The sequence below is a fragment of the Astyanax mexicanus genome, chromosome 9, assembly GCF_023375975.1.
Source record: "Astyanax mexicanus isolate ESR-SI-001 chromosome 9, AstMex3_surface, whole genome shotgun sequence".
Lineage (NCBI taxonomy): Eukaryota > Metazoa > Chordata > Actinopteri > Characiformes > Acestrorhamphidae > Astyanax > Astyanax mexicanus.
In genome coordinates, this window is record NC_064416.1 from 9,138,269 (window position 1) to 9,161,034 (window position 22,766).

The 22,766-nt window shown below is 37.7% G+C and overlaps 1 protein-coding gene across 7 annotated transcripts in view; it reads right to left on the reverse strand.

Annotated features, from left to right (window-relative positions):
• LOC103046465 (SPHK1 interactor, AKAP domain containing) overlaps nt 1-22,766 on the reverse strand; it is a 152,969-nt gene that overhangs the window by 91,315 nt on the left and 38,888 nt on the right. For 5 of the 7 annotated variants that reach the window (XM_049483237.1, XM_049483239.1, XM_049483238.1 and 2 more), the window contains exon 2: nt 15,905-15,979. The exons of the other annotated variants lie outside the window; for them this stretch is intronic. The gene's annotated coding sequence lies outside the window, so the exon portion shown is untranslated. The remainder of the gene's footprint in view (nt 1-15,904; nt 15,980-22,766) is intronic. 7 annotated transcript variants of the gene reach the window in all.

Genomic DNA, 22,766 nt, shown 5'->3' on the forward strand with positions numbered 1-22,766 from the left:
AATTCAATTTACACAAATTAAATATAAACATATGTTTAAAATAAATGTTTTTACTTCAAGTAGCCTAAAAACCACAGTCCGCCTATTAGTGACTCACACGCTACCAAATACCTTATTCTACTGCTTACTGAATATGGATCAGTCCTAAATAATTGAGCCGCTGTTTTTTGCTTTTTCATTCTTTGTGCTATTTTGCCTATATATATATATATATATATATATATATATATATATATATATATATATACACACACACACACACACTATATACACTATATGTATATAGTGTTTATTACATATGAAAGGATTGTTACACATATGCACTGGTGTATGGCATTATTATTATTACTAGTAGTAGTAGTAGTAGTATTACTACATACAGATAAATAAAAAGAGCTGAGAGTAGAAAAGGAGTAGTTGTACTGCTGTTAAGACTCAAGTTAATGGAGCAAAGCTTTATCATTAATAGCTCGCCCAGAGTGTGTGTGTGTGTGTGTGTGTGTGTGTGTGTGTGTGTGTATAAGTGTATGTATATTTGGTTAATGGAGCTACACTTTAAGGAGACAGCAAAAACAGAGATGAAATTAGACACACACCATCAGCACTGAGATGAAGGACAGACAGTGTGAGCTCAGGGTAAGTGGTTACTAAAGCTTTTTTCTTTTTATAAATAAGTGTGTATGTGTTTTTTTCATGTGCTACTCAGACCTCATTTACACCTGGTCACTTCATGTATTTTTAGGATTATAACCAGATTAGGCCAAGCACATAAAAAATAAATATGTAAACACACCCGAGATTCACTGAACAACTTCAGGAGGTGAAATTAATTCTATTTATGAGAACTAACCTTTTATTTGAATTAATTTATTTGAGCCATATTTTCCACCTTTTTCATTTTCCAGACAATTTTTGTGATGCCGTTTTTTTCTATTTACACTGCACATGCTTAGAGAATTGTGGGTAACCAAGGTCCTAGAAATGCTGCAGCCTAGACTAGACACAGCAATGTGCGTATTGGACAGTGGCATGCTGTCAGCATGGCGAGTTGCATTTCCAGGTAACTCCAGGCAAGAGCTGATGTTAAATATTAGATTTGGATTACATTTATTTAATCTACAGTAGATACAGAAATCCTGGTGTATTCTGTTTCATACTGCTAGATTTCGGCTAAACACCAGCTCTTCTCCAGTTTAAATCAGATAATAATCATTAGCCCTGGACTGCTACCACCTTTTGAAGTTTTGGTCCTGTTTCACACCTGTTATTTTGGTTGCCATCAAAAATATTAACAAATGATTAATTACACAACTTAAATAAAATTGTACTCAGCAGACATGCATGCCCTGCACCCTGCTCCTCACCTGTTTGTGGGTGGCTGGTCAGTTTTTGGCATCTGATTACCTGATTACATAGCAAGGTTGTGCTCATTAGTGGACAGTCCACTCACTCGAGCCTGATTTAACGAGGCTGTGCAGCAGGGACTCAAAGCCAGGCTTCGTTAAGCATCGTTAGGCTCCTTAACACTCGTTAGGTCGTCCTTTAATTATCCCACAAAGACTCAGCCATCACACAGCCTGCAGTGACCTCATACTGTCTGCACAAGAGGACTTCTGACAGGAGAGCAAACACACACACAAAGTGTAGTGGATGTCTGAGTTCACACACATTTACTCCCTTAGAAAGATTAAAGGTGGAAAACAGAAGAGATAGAAGGATATATGCAGCAAAGTGTATGTGTGTGTGAGAGTGTAAGTGTGAGAGAGAGAGGGAGGGGGGGAGAGAGAGAGAGAGAGAGAGAGAGAGAATAATAACTGAAGACTGTCTCCATCTGCACAGTCTCAAGAAAATTAGCAAGAAAGAAAAATGAAGGACAAAACAGGTGTGTAAAGCTCAAAGTCGCAGCAGTGCTGAAATAATGCTTCAGATGAGTCATATCCCTCATTTCAGTCACACACAGTGCAATCTACACTTAACCTGAATAATACTGAAAGCAGGAGGTCTCATTTTTTGCTAAAAACAAACAAAATGGAACATTTGCCTGAATTTCAAATGATGATGTTAGAGATATATAAAGTAGGATCACAGAAAGAAAAAAACAGATCCCAAACACATTCCCATGGTCAGAGCTGTTAACAGAGGGTCTGAACACTTTCTTTCTCCCTGTTAATATCAAAATTAAACTGTAGAGGGAGCCTGCAAGTGAGTTTCATATAAATAGGGATAAATTAAGATAAAAAGCTAAAAAACGTAAATTAAAAAACATTAATGATTTACTTGTTCTAAATATTCTTCAAATTAAAGAAATTAGAGTAATGTAATTTACTAAAAAAAAGCAAAGAAAGCATGACTGTATGTTTCCATTTTTCTACAGTAAACAAGTTTACACAGTAAAGACGCTGCATCTCTGCTACTGTAAGCGAATTGGTTGGTATGTTAATGCTTGAGTTAAAGGCAGAGTACCAAGTTTAAAAGGTTTATGACTAGAGATTACATCCTTAAATTTTATGTATCCGGTACTGAAAACATTTGATATAGTTCTGTGTTAAGAATATAAATACATATTTTATTATAAAATGATTAGACACAATAAATCTCTTATTTTGCTCAGTGGCTTACTATAAACCCATTCATTACTGACTCACTGCAAGTGCGTATTCTCCTCTATAGAGATTCTTTGTAATTGCATCTCTAGTTGTTTTCTCATGTGTGTTTAGTTCTGGTGTGCTCTCATGATGAACAGGTTCCTGGAGCGCTGTGAGGTGAGTCAGTGATTTCCCTCGGTGTAAAATCGTTTAATTTGTGACTCTGTGTTGCTGATCATTCATGTAATGTTGAATTCTCAATAACTGAAGGACTTGCGATTACAGCACAACCAGTCGTGTAGTGTGAACAGCATAACGACTGGCAACTTAAAAAGTCGTGTAATGTGAACCTGACCTCATAAGATCAGCTTGGCCCCTTGCCTAACTTAATGATGAGAAGCTTCATCAAACCTGGTGACAGTGCCATTGACAGAGTTGTAAATCATCTGCTTAACAATGAAATTAGATATATATTATACATAGTTTGGCTATACTGTATGTAGTATAAAAGAGCCAAGGCTTAAAAATCAGTATGAGACACTTTGCGAAAACAACTTGTAGGAGAAACAAAGATTTACAGTAAAAAAACCCACAGAAGTAAAAGATCAAAATATGAATAAGATAAAGCTTGTATATGACTCCACCCTCAGCTTTCTCCCCACCCCATGTCTTGTGTTCTCATTGGCTGACAGGTACAAAAATTAAACCTACTAGATCTTTGTTGGTTCAAATAGCGACATCCAACAACAGCCACAATAACTGGCCCTAGACGTGCTGAGTGCAAAATAGCCAATGAGATTAACGAATAGATTAATAATTTGTTACACTGCCAGGTATTGCTTGTGTAGTTACTAGTAGTTATGTGTAGTTTCATGCTGGATACCAGAGAAACACACAGGATACAACAGAAGTAGACAAGATACAACACAACACTGAATACAACAGAAACACACAAAATATCACAGAAAACCGGATAACACATTAAGTCTAGTAAAAATGGTAAAGTGTTTGTGTTTGATGCTGTAATGCTAAGTGAACCACAGAATGCGTACATTGGACCTATGTCATGCTCAGCCATTTACACTGTGAATCCTGACTGTGAGCAGGAGAGCAGGGTGTGCTCTGCACTGTAGAAAGCAGCATGAACCAGCCTAAAGATTTCTCCTTGCAACTGAAGCTCAAGTGCTCTCGTAACAGCGGGTGGATCTGCCTGTGTGTGTATGTGTGTGTGAGTCATCCCACTGCTCTTTGTAGTCTTGAGAAAATTGGATAGTCTTCCATGTTTGAAAGTGTGTGTGTGTGTGTGTGTATTTGATCTTTAACAGTGCAGAATAAATTGGAGTGTGTTGTAGGTTTGATCTTATGTGAAGCCTGGCTTTAAAAAACATTCCTGTGGTCAACAATGAAGAACAAAATTTTACAAAAACACAAAGAACCAATCATATGGTTTTATTGTCACTTTTACACTCTATACTCCAGAATCAGAGATGCTTCTCAGGCCCTGTGCACCAGTGCACTTTTTTTTAAGTGTCTTTGTGTTCAAGCAAGTCTTTGTCCACACTTATAGTGCTGACATATCTCTGTCTGTCGAGTAGGGGTTATTGTATTTCATAGGGTTTGATGTCAAACCCATCAAGAAGAACCCTATACATATACTGTGCTAAATACTAGTTATGCTAACTTCACATTACACAATCTGTTGTCTTGTAATCAAATACTTTTTTTCTGATTGTGGTTTGCACACTACACACGCGATCAGCAATAGGTAATAAATTACACAATCTTTCACCAGGAGGAACCCACATCAAGTCTGTTTTTCAAATACATGTTTTTTCACCAAAACACATGGGAAAACTGATGCCATGCCATGCATAAGACACTTATATTTTTCTTCTAAATCTGAATTGGCTTTACTGGTGCTTATGTTAGTGTAAACAGTTTTTAATCGAATTTAATCTAAATAGCTGTTAGTCAGCCAGCTAATGCTAATGCAGCTGGACATGTTGAATATCACAAACACATTGGACACCAGAAAAGCTGGATAGCTGGATATTCTGGATTAAACAAACACTGGTGAAACTGGTAACATGTTTCTGTGTTTGGGACTGTAATGCCGAGTGAACCCTATAAGTTTATCAATCTGACCAGTCTCAGTGTTTTATTATTTACTAAATCACTGAGACTGTTTTGTTATGTAACCATCATGGTAGAAATATAAGAACTCTCCAGATCGGAAATAAGCTTTGTTGTAACAGTGTAGCAGGAATAGTGTAATCTACTGTAATTTAGAGGTGAAGCAGTATTGGCATTAGCCCCTAACTGCAGCACTATCCGTTCAGCGGTGAGTATATCGGACTGTAGCCTGGGTGTTTAGCATGTTAATATAAGCTACATGGGATGAACCACTAGCTTATAATGCCCTGGCTTACCAGAACACTCAGGGTTTCTCAGAGTAGCGCTATCGGGCAGCATTTACTAGCGCTAAGTGCTGCTATTCATGCTGAAATACTGGAAATCTAAGCTTACTGTAAAATAAGCACTTTACTCAGCCAAATGAACAGTTTTCAGGAAAGAAATCTGTGTAGATTAACACCCAGTGCTAGCTTGACTAGCTTTACAACTTTTTGTTTACAGGTTTGTTTATTTAGGTGCCCCCAGTGGCGAGACCTGCTTGATTTAGAAGGGAAACATGGCGACAACACACTTGTTTCTTACTACTGCCGCTTTAAATGCGCTTTATAATCCGGTGTGCCTTATGTATGATAATAGACCAGAAAACAGACTTTCATTGATGGTGCACCCTATAAACCGTAAAATATGGTTTTAGTTTACATGTAAAGATTGGTGTCAGACAGTGGTCCATTAAGTCTTGCATTTACCCCGGTTGTACTCCCACAGTTCTGATTGCTCAAATGATAGTGTGATAGTGTGAAACAATAATCATAATGGGTAACACTTTACTTGGATGGTCCATTTTATGGCCTTGTTGATGCTCAACTAACATTCAGCTAACACTGAATTGAGTGTCCATTAAATGTAACTTAACCCTATGTTAAATGTAAATGATTCAAAATAGAACCTAACCGTACACCTAACCCTAACCTTAACCCTTAATCAACCATGAAGTCAAACCCTACACCTAACCCTTACCCTAACCTTAACTTAAACTTAAAATCTAACCCTAAACCCAATCCTAAAATATTACAGTTTTTCTCCATTGGTTTGGCTCATTTCTTGAAACTGAGATGACATTCTCAAAATAACATGGACAAATTCCCAAACTAACTTGCAGTTTCTCATAACAGAATGGCATTTCTCATTGCTTTCATCACATTTCAAATGCTTTGTACATGTCTCAAGCACTTAGTACATCTTTGCAAATGGTTTTGTACAAGTAGCCTACACTTAACACAATCATCCTACATTTAGTACATTTTCCAAAAGAATGCATCTTTTTGATCTATCTTAATTGGTTAGTTCTCAGTGTAATGGTTGTTCTCTCCAAAACATGTCAGCACAATTTCATCGTATAAGTCATCATCTGCAGAATAGTCTGCTCAATTCTCAAAATGAATTAAAAAATTGTAATACAATACAGAACACATATTTTGGAACATTTCATAAATTCATTACAATCAGGTGAGTAGGTAACAGGTGAAAGCAGGTTTTGACGAAAATGAGTGTCCCACATTACTGGTGACCAATCCATCAGTTTGTTGTCTATTATTTTGAATGCTGGCATTGCTCTATATACAGTGGATATAAAAAGTCTACACACCCCTTTTCAAATGCCAGGTTTTTGTGTTGTAAAAAAATTAAAGCAAGACAAATAATTTCATAACTTTTTTTCACATTTAATGTGACCTATAACCTGTACAATGCAATTGAAAAACAAACATAAATCTTTACAGCGAAAAAATATAAAACAAAAAACTTAAAATCACCTGGTTAAATACATATAACTAATACTTTGTTGCAACATCTTTTGCATTTATTACAGCACTCAGTCTTTTTGGGTAGGAACCAGCGTGACACATCTTGATGTGGCAAAATTTGCCCACTCTTCTTTGCATCAACTGCTCAAAATGTGAGGGCATCTCCTGTGCCCAGCCCTCTTCAGATTACCCCAAAGTATGATGCTGCCACCACCATGCTTCACTGTAGGTATGCTGTTCTTTTGGTGACGAGCAGTGTTGCTTTTGCGCCTAATATACCTTTTGGAATTATGTCCAAAACGTTTAACCTTGGTTTCATTAAACCATAACTACGGTGGCCGAGAAAGCCCAACGCAGTGCAAATTGAAAAGCGCTGCAAAAGCACAAAACACATCCATCAAAATTACAACACAGGCGCAGCAAATAGAAAAACGCGCTGCAAAAAGAAAAACGCGCTGCAAATAGAACCACAACACAACGGAAGTGAGTCACAACACAACGGAATTTTCCCGGGGGACCTTAAAAGATACTGTACCAGCTAAGCTGCGTCTTCAGTAACGTCTCGGACTTCACTATGTGTACAAAGGACAATAAGTGGCAAACAAGGCGTTTTGTGAAGCAGAACTTTTAATAATATGCACACAACCGTGGTAATCACAGGTAATAAACATAACTTACTTTTCAGAAGCTTGTTTGCCACTTATTGTCCTTTGTATACAGCTGGTACAGCATCTTTTAAGGTCCCCCGGGAAAATTCCGTTGTGTTGTGACTCACTTCCGTTGTGTTGTGGTTGTATTTGTAGCGCGTTTTTCTAGTTGCAGCGCGTTTTTCTATTTGCTGCGCCTGTGTTGTAATTTTGATGGATGTGTTTTGTGCTTTTGCAGCGCTTTTCAATTTGCACTGCGCTGGGCTTTCTTGGCCACCGTACATAACACATTTTCCCACATGCGTTTGGTAGATATCAGATGATTTTTTGGAAAATTAAGTAGAGCTTAGATGTTTTCTGGATGTTTGTTTTGCACAGACATATGAAGAAGTCGGCAGATTGTTGTCACATGTACTACACAGCCAGTACTTGCCAGAAATTCTTGCAGCTCCTTCAGTGCTGCTGTCGGCCTCTTGGCAGCCTCCTTGACCAATTTTCCTCTTGTCTTATCATCAATTTTTGTCAAATGTCTTGTTCTTGGTAATGTCTTGTTGTGCCATGTTTTCTCCACTTGATGATGACAGTCTTCAAAGTGTTCCATGGTATATTTAATGACTTTTGTAGCCTTCACTTGACTGATATCTATGAATAATGAGATACCTCTGATGCTCTGGCATCTCTTTGTGGACCATGGCTTGTGCTGAAAGATGTGGCTACAAAAATATCAGGACAAGCCTACTAGAACAGTTAAACTTTATTTGGAGTTGATCAGAGGCACTTTAATTGTTGACAGGTGTGTGCTGACTCCAATTTAAGTTTTTTAAGAGTTTGAAGGTTATTGGTTAAATTTGAACACAGCAACACCCCTAGTTATAAAAGGGTGTGCACACTTATGCAACCTCAATATCTCAGTTGTTTATTTTTACTTCACCTCCCTGTTTGTTTTTCAATTGCATTGTACAGGTTATAGGTCACATTATAGGTAGAAATTATTTGTCTTATTGTATTTTTTTTTTACATCACAAAAACCTACCATTTGAACAGGGGTGTGTAGACTTTTTCTATCCACTGTATACATCTTGGCCTGGTGCTAGTTCTTTGATGCTAGTCCTGTGATTATATAACAATGATATAGTCCTGTGATGATATAATGATTATATAGTCCTGTGGCGATCAGTGTAGAGGATGGCTCAGGCATTCTTCCCACAGTGCATTGCTAAAGAACATATCAGATGCAATGTTGATGAGAATTTATGGCCAAACAGACTGCAGCCGATGGATGGCCAGGAAGGTGATGGAGAGAGGGGAGTGACACAGAGTAGTCAGAATGTTACTGTATTGCATTTGTGATGCTTGACTATTTTTTTACCTACTGTAATGTATTTTGTTTTGTTTTTGCAGGTTTTTGTAATTTGTATACATAGTATATTTGATACATTTTCCTTAGTATTTTCTTTTCTTTCTACCTACAGTAATGTGTAAAAATGTACTCGTAAATAAAAATAGTTACAATTTCCTCAGCAGTAAGAGTGCAGTGTGTGTGGTGTGAACATTGTATTCCTTTAGCTAGACCTCTGCCATAAAGACAAAACATCTAAGCATTTTGACTTGCAGTACTTACACAATGCCAAAGGGACAATGCATTTTGGGGGCACTGATGATTTGTGTGAGAAAGGAAATTAGTTTTGACACGTGGGTAAACTGTTTTTGGAGCGATATGAGCAGTGATGTGGATCCATGTAGTTTTGCTGCACCGTCCAGTTTATTTTGACAGATGGACAAAATTAATGAAAATGTGCCAAAGCAATTGAGAAGGATCTATGCCATTTTTATGGTACTGACTATTTATATGGGAGAAAGACTTCATTTTGAAGCAAGAATGAACGTTTTGGGAGACATATGACATTTTGCTGGTTATCTGAAGTGTTGTGAAGAACTGTAAGTCTGTTTGGCCAATTTACCTTTTAGTTATAGGAATGTCATCTCAGTTTCAAGAAATGAGCCAAACCAATTGAGAAAAACTGTAAAATAAGTGTTTGGATTATAGTTGAATGTAGGGTTATATTCAATAGAGAATCATTTACTTTCACCTTTTAGTTCATTTGCATTTAATAGACATGTAGTTGAATGTTAGTTGAATTTCAGTTGAGCATCAAAGAGGCCATCAAATGGACCATCCAAGTAAAGTGTTACCTCATAATGTATCACCTTGTTCACAATATAGCAATATATTCTTGCTAATACACAGCCATACTGTTTTTGAGACTATAAAATGACATGAAAAAATGTAATATTTTAAGACTAGTATTTTAATATAATTTAATATTTTAAAACCTTATGGCTTTGCCTCAGTATGGGACTTGTGTATGTTTTGCAAGACAGGGTGTGAAATGGTGTCGACAGAAATATTGACCTGTAGAGACTTCAGAGTCAGAAGCAGAAGAGATTTTCTTTACGGGCATTTGGACTAATCAGAGGTCAAACTCGGCCCAATTCACTATTCCTTCCTGAGCAAACCGGCATAATTAGCTACGGTAATTACCCTCAGCAGCAGAACGGCTCTGAGCACAGAGCACAGAAATGAAAGTCAGACAGAGAGGGAGAAAATTAGTCGTCTTACAGAGAGCCGAGCTGAGAGATAACTGTATTAAACTCTACGCCTGACATTCGGATTTACAGGTACACTGCCTTACAAGCGTCTGACGACTTCTAGTGTTATAAAATGAATGTTCATAAGAAACTGTCATGTTTTCTTCTTATAGCCTTCAGTTAACAGCTGCTTAAGATGTCCATAGCAGCTAATTGTCTGTACAGTGTTTTAGTGGTCAAAGTGTTTACTAGGCTTTGCAAGCTAAAAATTACCTGGCCTTAAAATAAAACTGACATGTTGTATTTTGACATTCCTGAGTTAAACATAAGAAATATCTTACCAGCAAATAAGTATTTAATCTTAAACAGTCTGAATGACTACTGTTGCTTTTCCAGACACAATGTAATCCCAGCTTTTCTACATTAAAGGGTTAGACTGTGATAGTTTGTCCCAGTTAAAATACTTTTGTCATTGAACAGTTACAGTAAAAACGGCACATCAAAAGAACATCAGATGTCCTAAATCTCTTTTGAAGGGCATTGTATTGTTTAGACATGTTGTAAGAACATAAACTGCACTGAAAATAAGGGAAGTGAGATAAAAATTTAAGAGAAAAAACGAGATCAAAGATACAAACTGCTTCCTCATACAGTTTGGTGCATCAGGTCGATGGGTTGTATAGTGCAGGCATCTATATTTAAACAGCCTGATATATAATTCATGCATTTTCCCACACCCAGAACCAATACTGTTCAGAATCAATCAGTTTTAGCTCAGACTGAACTAGAAATAATGTAAATTACACAGAGAGCAGAGTGGACCCTGTGACCTATTAATATATACACAATGTACACACAGCTCACACATCAATTAATTACATTAATAAAAATGTATCTTTAAAACAAAATGTTTATCTAATGACAATTTCACTGAAATTTTACTAAAAATGACCTTATACAGATATGGGTCATTAACATATCACAATATTTTATGGTATTTTGACAATAAAAGTATTCTTGATATGAAAAAACAAAAAAAAAAACCAACAACATTTCATTAATTTCAAGAACATACTGCTGTAGCAAAATAAATGTTTAGCAGAAGCCAAAGGATATTTAAATGTTGGCTATTTTTATTCTAATTTCTAACCTAATCTGGTAAAAAACTAACAAAAACTAACAAAAAAAAAAATAATAATGTGCCAGTGTGTCAACTTTGTTTTAAAACATAATTTTAATTTCAATTATATTTTACGTAACGTGAACAATTAAACATGTTTATATTTCAATTCCAATGTTTGAATATTCTTAATAATTAAAACGTTTTGTTCTTTAAAAGAGCGTAACTGCATTATGCTATTATTTGATCATTAAATCAGTGGCATAAAATTATCTTAAAATGACTAGAATATAATTTATAGAGATGCGGAAAGGTGGAGCTGTATTCAGCTGCAGGGTGACTGATAGCAGACATTAGCAGGTGTAACATCAGGAGTGTCTCTGAGCTATCCTCGGATAAACACTGACTCAGATCTGCCCTGTCTGCTGTTGGAGTGTGTGTGTGTGTGGGTGCTTCAGATCCTAAACAACGCAAAAAAAAGTTTAATTTTTATTCATTTAGAAACAAGAATACTAATGTTCACAAAGCAGAATATTTGGTGTAATAACCCAGATTTTTAATTACAGTTTTTGTGTGTCTTGGCATGCTCTCCATCAGTCTAACACACTGCTTAGGAGTAACCTTATGCCACTCTCTCCAGGTATCTAACCATTATATGGCCAAGTGTTGGGAAAAGCTAAAAATTGGACTCATCAGAGAAGACAATCTTACTTATGGTCTTTTGCAAACTTCACGCTGGATCTTCTATGCTTTTCATTTACAAAGGGCTTTTTTCTAGCTTTAAATGACTTAAGCCCTGTCCATAGAAGCCTATTACTTACTAATCTTTGTGCACTTCACCCCAACTGCTATTCTTTTTGTAGGTCACTTAATGTCATCCTGTGGATGCTGACTAATATTCAAATAAGTTGGTCAATTTTGAGACCTAAACCCTTTTGAAAACCTCTGAAATATAATCAAGAGCAACATGGATGGTCACAAGCCAATTAAACAAAGCTTAACTGCTTGACATTCTGTGCCCGGAGTGGCATAAGGTTACCCAAAAGCAGTATGTAAGACTGGTGGAGATTAAAAAACAGGGCTATTCCTCTTTACGCAAGATACCCAACTAGCAAGATTTTTTAAATTGATTTTGTGAGTAATTAATGGTGACTGCAATAATAGGAAGTTTTAACTGTCCACTTATTAGCTAATTTACCCACTGTTTACTTTCACTGGATTCTGCTTTTTAGTTATTAAAAAGCAGCTGCTGCTCTCCTGTAGCTAAGTTAGTGTTATTAGGGCTATTGTAATACACGTTAAGTGTGGCTGCTGTAATAAGTAAACTGCAAATTCTGCAGGTAGGCACTTTAATTTGTAAAGTTAAACATAATGAAATATATATCTTTTCATTGGATAACAGTGAAGATATGCCAATCCGATACAATGTAAAGTAGTCAGTGTACAGCATGTATAACAATTTAAATTTGCTGTGCTCTTAAAGGGGACATGAAACAGTTCAAGTATTTAGTATAATTCACAAGATGTATTTTCACTCTAACAAATATTATAAATTTAACAGCTTTCAGTGAAACTGAATTAAAATAATAAGCAATCTAAATGTCATTTTCTTAAGTAAGCGCAGTGCCATCTTGTCCCAGCGCTGAAAGTGACGTCACGAGGTTGGTCCCGAACGCCTCACTAACATAAACTATTAGTCTACAGTAATTTAGTTACTCAATAGATAATAAAAGCCAAATCAAAAATCAATGCAAAGCAGGGGAAACTTTTGTATTGCCCCTGGGTGTAGTAATACTGGGTATAGTATACTTTTATAGGGTGAAGAATGAGAAAAAGATTCACTTTCACTTTCATACCTCGCCTCGGACAGCTGTTCTTCAGCGGTGGCGAGCGGCACTGAAGCGCAAAAATTCTCCGGTTAGCTGCAATGCTAGGGGTAAGTGGCGAGCACTTTCTAGACCAGGACTATGTGAAGGAGAGGGTTTTGAGTCAGGAGCATTAGTGCCGGACAAATAAGCTGAAGTCTGAGGCTTTTTTCCTCCGTTTTAGTTTTTCCTCTGAACAACTGGGATGTACAGACCATCCGACTGGGGGTACTGTAACAGCAGGTTTATACAGGAAAGATCTCTGAGCAAATGCTCCACGTTAGCCTAGTTCAGCTTCGTCTTCATCCATAATCTCCACAAACAACAAGCTCTTTTACGCTAGTTATGTACCTGGGCTCTTCACCAACCAACCTTGTGACGTCACCAGTGCTGCACGGGCAACATGGCGGCGCCCTAGCGCAAACGTACCAAACATAAATATATTATAATTTAGTGTGTAAACATTTTACATAAAAAATTCCCCCCCAAATAAATTCCATTATATTTAATCCCTTAGAAAACTTGTACAAACTGAAATGTTTCATGTCCTCTTTAAAACACAAACACAGCTATTAAACACTACCTGCTTAGACTGGTATTTGTGTCATTATGGACTGCTGAGGGTTGTGTGTATGTTTGTGTGTGCATGAGTGTGTGTGTGTGTGTGTGTGTGCATGTGTGTGTATGTACGTGAGAATTAGCTTCAGGCTGTGAACCGCAGTGCGTAATGTTTGTGTCTCACAGGAGGGAAGCTGTGTTATTTAGCAGCCACTGACTCTTCACATGTAATTTATGTGTGTGTGTGTGTGTTATCATTCAACACAAAGCAATTTATATGTTGTTAACCAGTTTGCTTTATAACACTGTAGACCGACAATTATGACCAAGACAGACTAAAAGTGTAGTGATCGACCATCATTCTGCCTTTTTTTAGATAATCAGCCGATATCTGCGTGACCAAGGACGATTATTTGATTAATGCTCACGCACTGTGAGCTGTGCTGCAGTGGAGCTGTTAGCACTCCTCCTAGTGTCCACTACGCCATTCTACCGACAGACAGCTGAGGAGCTGTTGAATACACCCCCAGAATAAGGGAGCAAATTAACTCATCAGCCTAAAGAGAACAGATTCATCAGTCTAACGTTAGCCTGCTATTTTAGCTCAGCTCAGCTAACTGACTACTTTAGCTCAGCTCGGCTAATGCTAACCGGCTACTTTAGCTCACCTCGGCTAATGCTGACAGGCTACTTTATCTCAGCTCAGTTAATGCTAACCAGCTACTTTAACTCAGCTCAGCTAATGCTAACTGGCTACTTCAGCTCAGCTCGGCTAACACTAAATGGCTACTTTAGCTCAACATGGCAAACGCTTACTGGCTAGCTCAGCTCGGCTAATGTTACCCAGCTACTTCAACTCAGCACACTCAGCTCCACTAGCGCTAACTCAGCTACAGGAGAACAGCAGCTGCTCTCGAGAAACTTCAGAAAAAATATCACACGTCCAGATCAACGTTTTCTGTAGCCAAATCACTCAAAAAAAAAAACAAATGCAGCCAAACAATATGGGGTGGATACCAGCTTCACAACTAGTAAATAGAATGTTAGAATTCATATTTTATTAAGTGTTCATTTGCACCAAAAAATAAATATTGGCTTTATTTTTTAATTGACTTGTGCTTTCTAAAAATCAGCTTTGGCCATTAAAAAACAGTTGATCACTACTAACGTAACTAAATCAGACTATCTGCTTAAAATTGACTTTTCAAAGCTGTTATTTCAGCAGCAACTGTAAACAAATCTACCCAAAATCTTTTCGTCCCAAATCTAAACCTTGCAACATCTTAAGCCCGGTAGGTGACTGTATGAACTGTAAATTTGAGACACTTTGACAAGATCCAAACTGTGACAGCTAAATAACTGGGTCAGAACATCTCCAAAACATCTGTCAATGCTGTGCACTAATCACAGAAAAATACCCCCCTTTGGCTACAATCAGCAGAGGGAGCTTTGGAGAAAAAATAGCAACTGAGGTTCAAGGAAACCACACCCTTTTAGCTGTGAAGCATGAGGGTGTATGTATCTGGCTTTGTGGCTATGTTGCTGCCAGTGGTAATGGCTAAATAACATTTAAATACTAATTTTTGGTGGTGAAGAGTTGAAGTGCTGGTGAATGATGACAAGCTCTTTAGAGACTTTATGTAGCCACTTTTTACACGTTTGCCTTGGTGAATCCTGGTCAGTTCATTTTCTACAAAGAACCACAAACGAGCCTTCCTTGCTAATCAACACTGGGAGTACACTAAAGAAAGCAAAAGTGGACAGGGAGCTGTGTTTCTGGCCCTATTTAAAGAATATATAAGGCAAAAAATGTACTCTGACTGATGTGAAGATTACACTACATTAAAAAAAAACCCACAAAGATGTGATTTTAAACACGGAGCTGATGTTTTACACATTCAGCCCATTTTTACTGACCTTTAGGTTTATAAGATCAGCAAAATTCCAGCTTTTAGTAAGTTGGACTGCTCCCTTATAGTGTGCGCGCGTGTGTGTGTCCCAGAGATGATAAAGGCCCTCGCTCTGAGTGGCCGTGCTTTGCTGAAGCACAAAGAGATCATTTTAAATGAGTGATGTAGAGAAAACTGCACATAACGAGGGCACCACACACACGCACGCACAGAGAGTGAGGTTCCCCTCACCCCTCAGTTCAGATAAATCTCGGTTATATTATTCTGCACCCACACGCTTCCATTATACATGATCTCTCACATCCTGTACACGCTGCAAAAGTCACACATACACACACTCACACAAAATCTTCACTACCGCACACACACTCCGCTCCTGACCACTGCTGTGCGTTACTGTGTGAGTGTTTGCATCACTAATTCATTGCATTCATTCACCATCTGTAATATCACACAGACACACACACACAGACACACACACACAAATACACAACTGCTCTACATATTATTAGAAACCCCTACTTCACACTGGCCACTTTACTGTAAACACAAACCTACACATATCTATTTAACTACAAATTCCATGTCTCACACTGGCCAATTTTAATAACTTCAGTGCAAAAACAAAGGATCCAACCAATTAAACAAAAAAAGTTTTAAACTAAAGCACTGCTTTAAAAGTCAGAAAATTGTACCTCAAAAAGATGGAGACCCCATGCAGGAGTGCGGGTGAGAAGCCTGCAGCCTATTTGGCTCGATAGGAGTCAGATCTGTTTTAATCAGGAAAAAAAAGAATAATTAAAGATTGGGCCGCAGGGTCAGACCTCCTGCTAATAACAGCAGCAATCAAAGTGACTAATTATACTGTTAAGGACTGAATAGAAACTTCTCAAACTGTACATGTATATACTTACACACACGAAATGTAGTTAATGATATCAAATATATGTTTTATATTTTATGGACCTAATAAAAAGTTGTGTTTGTTGGTTAATTTTAGCTGAAATGTCAAACAAAGCTAAACACACACACACACACTCACACACACACACGTATATCACACACACAAGTATATCTACAGTATATGTAATGAAAATGTGTTGCATATATAAACAGATGTGATACATATGTTCTGTTAGATGCACTTAATAAAGTTCTTAAGTTGTGTTTGCTGGTTAATCCTGTTTTTAACCAAAATGTCAAACACACACACGTGCACGCACGCGTGCAGACACACATTGTGTAGGAAGATGCAGGACAGATTCTGAAGATACACACAGAAAACAAACAATGTAAACACCATCATTTACTGCAAAAGGGCAAAAATCAGAAGCCTGGAATGTGAAGTTGTTGCTGAAATGTCAGAGAGAGAGCAGCAGCTCGACCCATTCAACTAAAACATACTGCAGTGAGAGATGTTCACACACACAAAAAAAGATGTGTTGGCAATAATCAAACAGCAAAGATGTTTTTTGCTGTCGTCTGTGTTATGAATGTGCTCTTTTAAAGGGTGTGTGGGTCAGAACATGACGTTTTATAAGCAATATCTTCACCACAGGACATTGATTTCACGCTGTTAAAACATGAAAGGCATTCATTATGTTAATGTGTAAGGTAGGATTTGGTGGAGTGTTCCTAAAACTGTTTTAAAACCCCTTTTCATAAATCATTAATCCTCGAGGCTGCACATCCACATATCCTTATATAGCCATATTCACTACTGTGTACACTCAACACTATAATGAAACCAAAGGAACTCTGGTTGTTATAGTTCTCCAGGTGGTATCTCTGGATTCTGACTGAATCCAGAGAAATATATATCTGAAATATATATCTGCATATTACCATTACCTCTTTTGAATCACAGTAACATTATAGAGTTCCCCTATGTATTCTGTAGTGTATTACAGTCTGTCAAAATGAGAATGTGGATAATTAATTATTAGATTAATAATCACATTATTGAGAATTACAGAGTGACCCCTACATTGTATGTATCATATGAGAGTGTGTCAAAACTAGTGTGAGGATCACATGAGAATAATCTCTATTCTATTACAATCTGTTAGAATGAGGATGTGAATCACAAATATTATAGTGTAATATAAAGCACCCCTATTATTACTCTAGTGTTTTAGAGCCTATATGATGGATCATATGAACATTACAAGGCAATATAGAGCACCTTATATCCTTTCTGTTGTGTAGTAGAGTCTGTCAGAATGTGTATGTTTATCATATAAACATTATGGAATACTTTTGCACTGGAACAAAGCATTTTTTTTCTGAAACTGATGCTGACACTGCTGACATGTTAATAGCAAACACTTATTTTTAGAAATCAAAAGACTAAATAAAGAACTGTTTTTAAAGCAAGGGTTAAATATAGAAACATCACAGAGAGTGGCGAAACTAAAAATCAAACACTGCTCACTTACAGCGACAAAAAAAGAGAGAGAAAAAGAGGATAGGGGTCAGAAAGCAGGGCGATTCTCAGCTGGTGGTGTGATTGAATACACTCCAGAATCAGTCACGGTGGGAAAGGGGGAATTTGGGGGGAAAATATAAGGGGGGGGGGGGGAGTGAGAGAGAGTGAGTGAGAGAGAGTGAGTGAGAGAGAGAGAGAAAGAAAGCATGTGTTCTTGAGTCACATACATTCAGCATATTTTTTTGCATTAAACTCATGAAACGCTTGCGCCACACTAGCAAATTTATGACACCTTCTCAACACTATAACTTATGAAGTACTCTAGTAATTATATAAAACACATTAAAAAATAACTAAATCAATTTTGCAAACACATAAAAAGTTTCACCTTTCACCCTTTACACCTGTAAAACAACTGCAATATTTAAACACCTACAATCCACCCATACATACCTATGAAACTTCAGGAACTTATGTTTTTTTCTTGTTTTGTTTTTTTTCCAAGAAGACACAGCCATGATTATTTGTCAAAGAAAATAAAAGTTATTAAAATTTGCAGTTACTGTAACATATGACTTATTTTAACATTTTAACAGTGAACAGTGTACAGCGTCTCCCTAAGACTTTTCTAGCTAACGTTAGTTTAACTAATGTTATAAATGTTAACGAAGGAGTGAAGGCTGTTTAAACTCACCTCAGCAGCTCTCTGCAGTATTTTAACTCATCACAGGTAATATAGAACTTTAACTTGTATAATGTGAGAGTATTTGTGTGTGTGTGTGTGTGTGTGTGTGTGTGTGTGTGTGTGTGTGTGTGTGTGTGTGTGTGTGTGTGTCACTGACAATGCCCAATAGCAGCTGTTAGTTTTAATTGTTCTCACTTTACAGCATAAATAAGGAAAACCAGAGCAAGGGAAAGTGGATTCAGGGAGGAGAGTGTGATGGATGGCAGCTGCATTTCATTCATTACTGCAGTAAAAAAACAACACAGAGAACCACTGGTCAGAACCAGACCCTTGCGCTGAGCCTAGGCCACTTTATTGAAAACATCTGTTTTTGTGCTTCACAGTCCACCTTAACAGAAACACCTACCTTGTACTTTATTAGAAACACATATTTAATAAAAATGTCCAGTGAGTCTACCAAGGCAAAAGGTGTTTCTAATGGGCCAGTGAGTGGACGTACAAGGTGTTTCTAATAAAGTGGCCAATGAGTGAAAGCACAAAATCAGGTGTTTCTAATAAAATGGCCAATGAGTAAAATCACAAGGCTGTAGGTGTTTCTAATAAAGTGTACAATGAATAGAATCACAAGGTATTTGTCTATATAATAAAGTGGCCACTAAGTGGATGCACAAGGTAGGTGTTTCTAATGAAGTGACACAAATTATAAGGTCTACTATATGTTGATTATACTGACTATGGTGAGTTTGTGCAATGCCCACAGTCCTACGTTAGATCATTGATTGTTAGATCTTGTCCACCTGGGGCACCAGCGATAAATAAGCATATCTTATCTTAATCCCTAAAAACAGGAAAATGAATGACAGGTTAATTTCCTCCAGGACACACTGGCCACTCCAGACACAGCCCACAGCTCTGATCTACAGATTACTGCTCCTCTGAATGACACCAGCATAAAAAAACAGCAAGCTTGTGTGTTACTCAGATCAGATATGTTCCTGTTCTTTATCTGAATGAGAGTCCTCAGACAAGCTATAATCATATCCAATCATATCACTGTGTTTATTCACTTCATTATCAAAACAATCAGAGAACCCACGTCTATATGTATTGTTTTATGAAACAGTTCATATAGTTTTATATGGAATGTTGATTATGGTAAGTAAGTCTTGCGACATGTGGCCTATACCATTTAAATAATCACATTTACACTGCAAATCCTCTCAAAACTGTAGTAAACAGTGTTTCAGGCATCAGGTGGGTTATCCTTACTACTAAAACTAGAAAATTGATCATTTCAGCCCAGTTCTATCAGCACTGCAGTGGCTTCCAATCATAATCTGTATTAATTAATTCATTATTATTATTATTATTATAATTAATTAATTAAGAAATTATTCTAATTCTAAGTACTCTTATTAACAAAACTAAATAAATTAACTAGATATGTAATTCCTAAGAGAAATACCAACACAAAAAAACATTAGAAAGAACCTTAATCTAAAAAAATCTAATAAAGACAGACTGATAAATAGATAGATAGGTAGATGGTTTCTAAGGTGTTCCTAGATGTTTGCTAGAAAGTTGAAGCATATTATCATCATTACAGTGTTCTACGTATGGCTTTAATAATATTGTTTCATTAACATTGTTATCACACAGTCATTTGTAAATTTTGTAATGACAAAGTTTGGCAGTTTTTTTGTTTTTTGAGTTATTGAGTTTTAATCCTGGAAAAATAATAAGATGAGGTAGAAGAAGCCAAAGGATAAACAATATAGTGCTTAGTTTAGGGGGTTGGGGCATGCTTTCCTGGTGGCACTATAAAAAGAGGCTACTTTGGGTGATGTTCCTCTTGGTGAAAGACTGCCAACTGCTAGATACAGTACAGGCCAAAAGTTTGGACACACTTTCTTACTCAATGCATTTTATTTATTTTCATGACTATATACATGACTATTTACATTGTAGATTCTCACTGAAGGCCTTAAAACTATGAATGAACACCTGTGGAGTTTTATGTACTTAATAAAAAATGACCTGGCCTCCACAGTCACCGGACCTGAACCAAATCCAGATGGTTTGGGGTGAGCTGGAAGAAGGCAAAGGAGCCAACAAGTGCTAAACACCTCTGGGAACACCTTCAACACCTTCACCCTTTCAGGTGACCACTTCTTAAAGCTCATTGAGAGAATGCCAAGAGTGTACTTGTATGAACTGGAACTGTATCGTAATCAGTGACAACTTCAGGATGTATTCGGGTATTATGGTCAGGTTTGAGTTTGAAGGCCTCAGGGTTAGCGCTTAAATCCTACATTTGCTGTGGAACGACACACTGCCCCTAATGATGTGATAATCTGAATTGTCACCGCATATGACAGTAGTTCACTCCGGGTATTGACACAAAAAACATCAACAGCTCAGCGATATGTGCAGGATATCCTGCGGCCACATGTGATTCCTTTTATGGTAGGGCTTCCAACTGGCATTTTTCAGCACGATAATGCATGTCCACAAACAGAAAGGGTTTTTCAGAAATGTTTTCACCAGATTGACGAAAATCCCAGAGCCAGTGTGCTATGAGGTTATAGAGCCCCCCAGCACTGAGTTGTGGAACAGTGGATCTGTGTTCTCTATAGTGATGGGGCTCCATCCATCTAGAGTGAGCTGAACCTAGAACTATTCATTCAAAATCAGTACCTGACCTGACTGATGTTTTTACTCTCAAGACTGAATGCAATCAAATCTTCCGCACAGCAATCTCTATCCAGAAGATGGATGCAGAAAACTGGGACAAACTGGCTAGCAAACATTTTTTTCCGGAGAATCGCTGGAGTCCACATAGTTTTCGATACTATCCTATCGCTTTAATACACCAGAGAAAGAGCTGCTGCTGCAGACATTTTATCCCATACGGAAAAGCTCGCACATACAGACACACGCACACACGCAAACACGCACACACACGTCACACTGTCTGCTCATAATCATACACACATTCATTCTCAACACACACGCACTCCTCACACCTGCCCCACACACACACCTCTGAGAGTAAAGATAATCAGAGTGAAATGGGAAAATAAAAGACCAATTTTCTCCTCTTCCCCTCGCTGGCCTGTACAGACACGCCGAAATAAACACACATACACACACACACACACACACACACAGCATCTATTATTAGAGAAAGAACGAGAGAGTGCATTAAAGTGAACTCATTTTGACAGATTGACTTAAGAAAACGACTACAAATAAAACAAGGTCCCAATGTAGACTTGTGTGTACTTTTACTATAACAGGCTTTGACCGTTTTATGAGCTGCCGTGGTAACAGTACTTTTCATGGTGACCTTGAAATCAGTGATGCTTGATCTATGTCATAACTCGTAACCTAGTAACACCTGTCTAATTAAATACCACTGATCTCTCTTTCACAGCACATACTCACACACACTCACAAAATAATCTGTTATGTGAATAGTCTGCTGCCACAGAGTGGACTTTAAAAACACACAGAATACCATCCACACGCACAATGAATCTGCACTTGCTCCAGGCAGTGCAAGGCTGAGCTGGACGGGCCAACCCAGATATACCACACGAAATCCTTAAACTGATCCAATGTCACAAAAGTGTCTTGGAGTGAAGATGCTCTTAGCAGGTAGAGAGTTGCAAACCACAATATGGACTAAGGGTGTTTTCACACCTGCAGTCGAATTCTATGGTACAAATCAGTAGATGGATTTTACTTGGAGCGTTTTCTCCGTCTGTTTGGTTTGGTTTTACACAGACATCAACCTAAATGCACCAAAATGTGCACCAATAAACCATGCGAGGACATGGTCTCCTCTGACTGATCAGAGCTGCTGGGAGCAGGAGATTTAAACATAGTGTTTTCAACAGGACGTGCAGCGCAGGTGTACACATAGTAAACTGAGTTTAAACGGAGTGACGTGGCTGCAAGTGTAAGTGGAGTGACGTGGCTGCGAGCAGCGAACACAACCATTCCGTGCATTTAAACAGTATGAAGCAGCACCAGAGATAGCGTTTGTTCATAGCTGTAGTAATAATCAGCGTTATCGGGCTAATATATCAGATTAAACTGCGCCTTATCACGTTCTCACCACAGGTGAACTGCTCCAGAGTTCGTTTGGGACCGGACAAAACCACCTCCACTAGCTGGTCTTGGTTGCTGGTCCGGTTGCTTTGATCTGTACCCAAATGCAATTACTGTTTTCACATCTGCTCAATCAAACTACACCAAGAGTACAAATAACCAGAGTCTGTTTTAACCAGACCAAATAGTGCTGGTATGGAAATGCCTTAAAAAAACAACATCTCCTCCTCTAACCATAACAGGTGGTCTCTTTCCAGTTCATCTGCAGCATACAAATACCTATAAATGGTTAAAAAAAACAACTACAGAAAGAAAAGATAGGCTAACA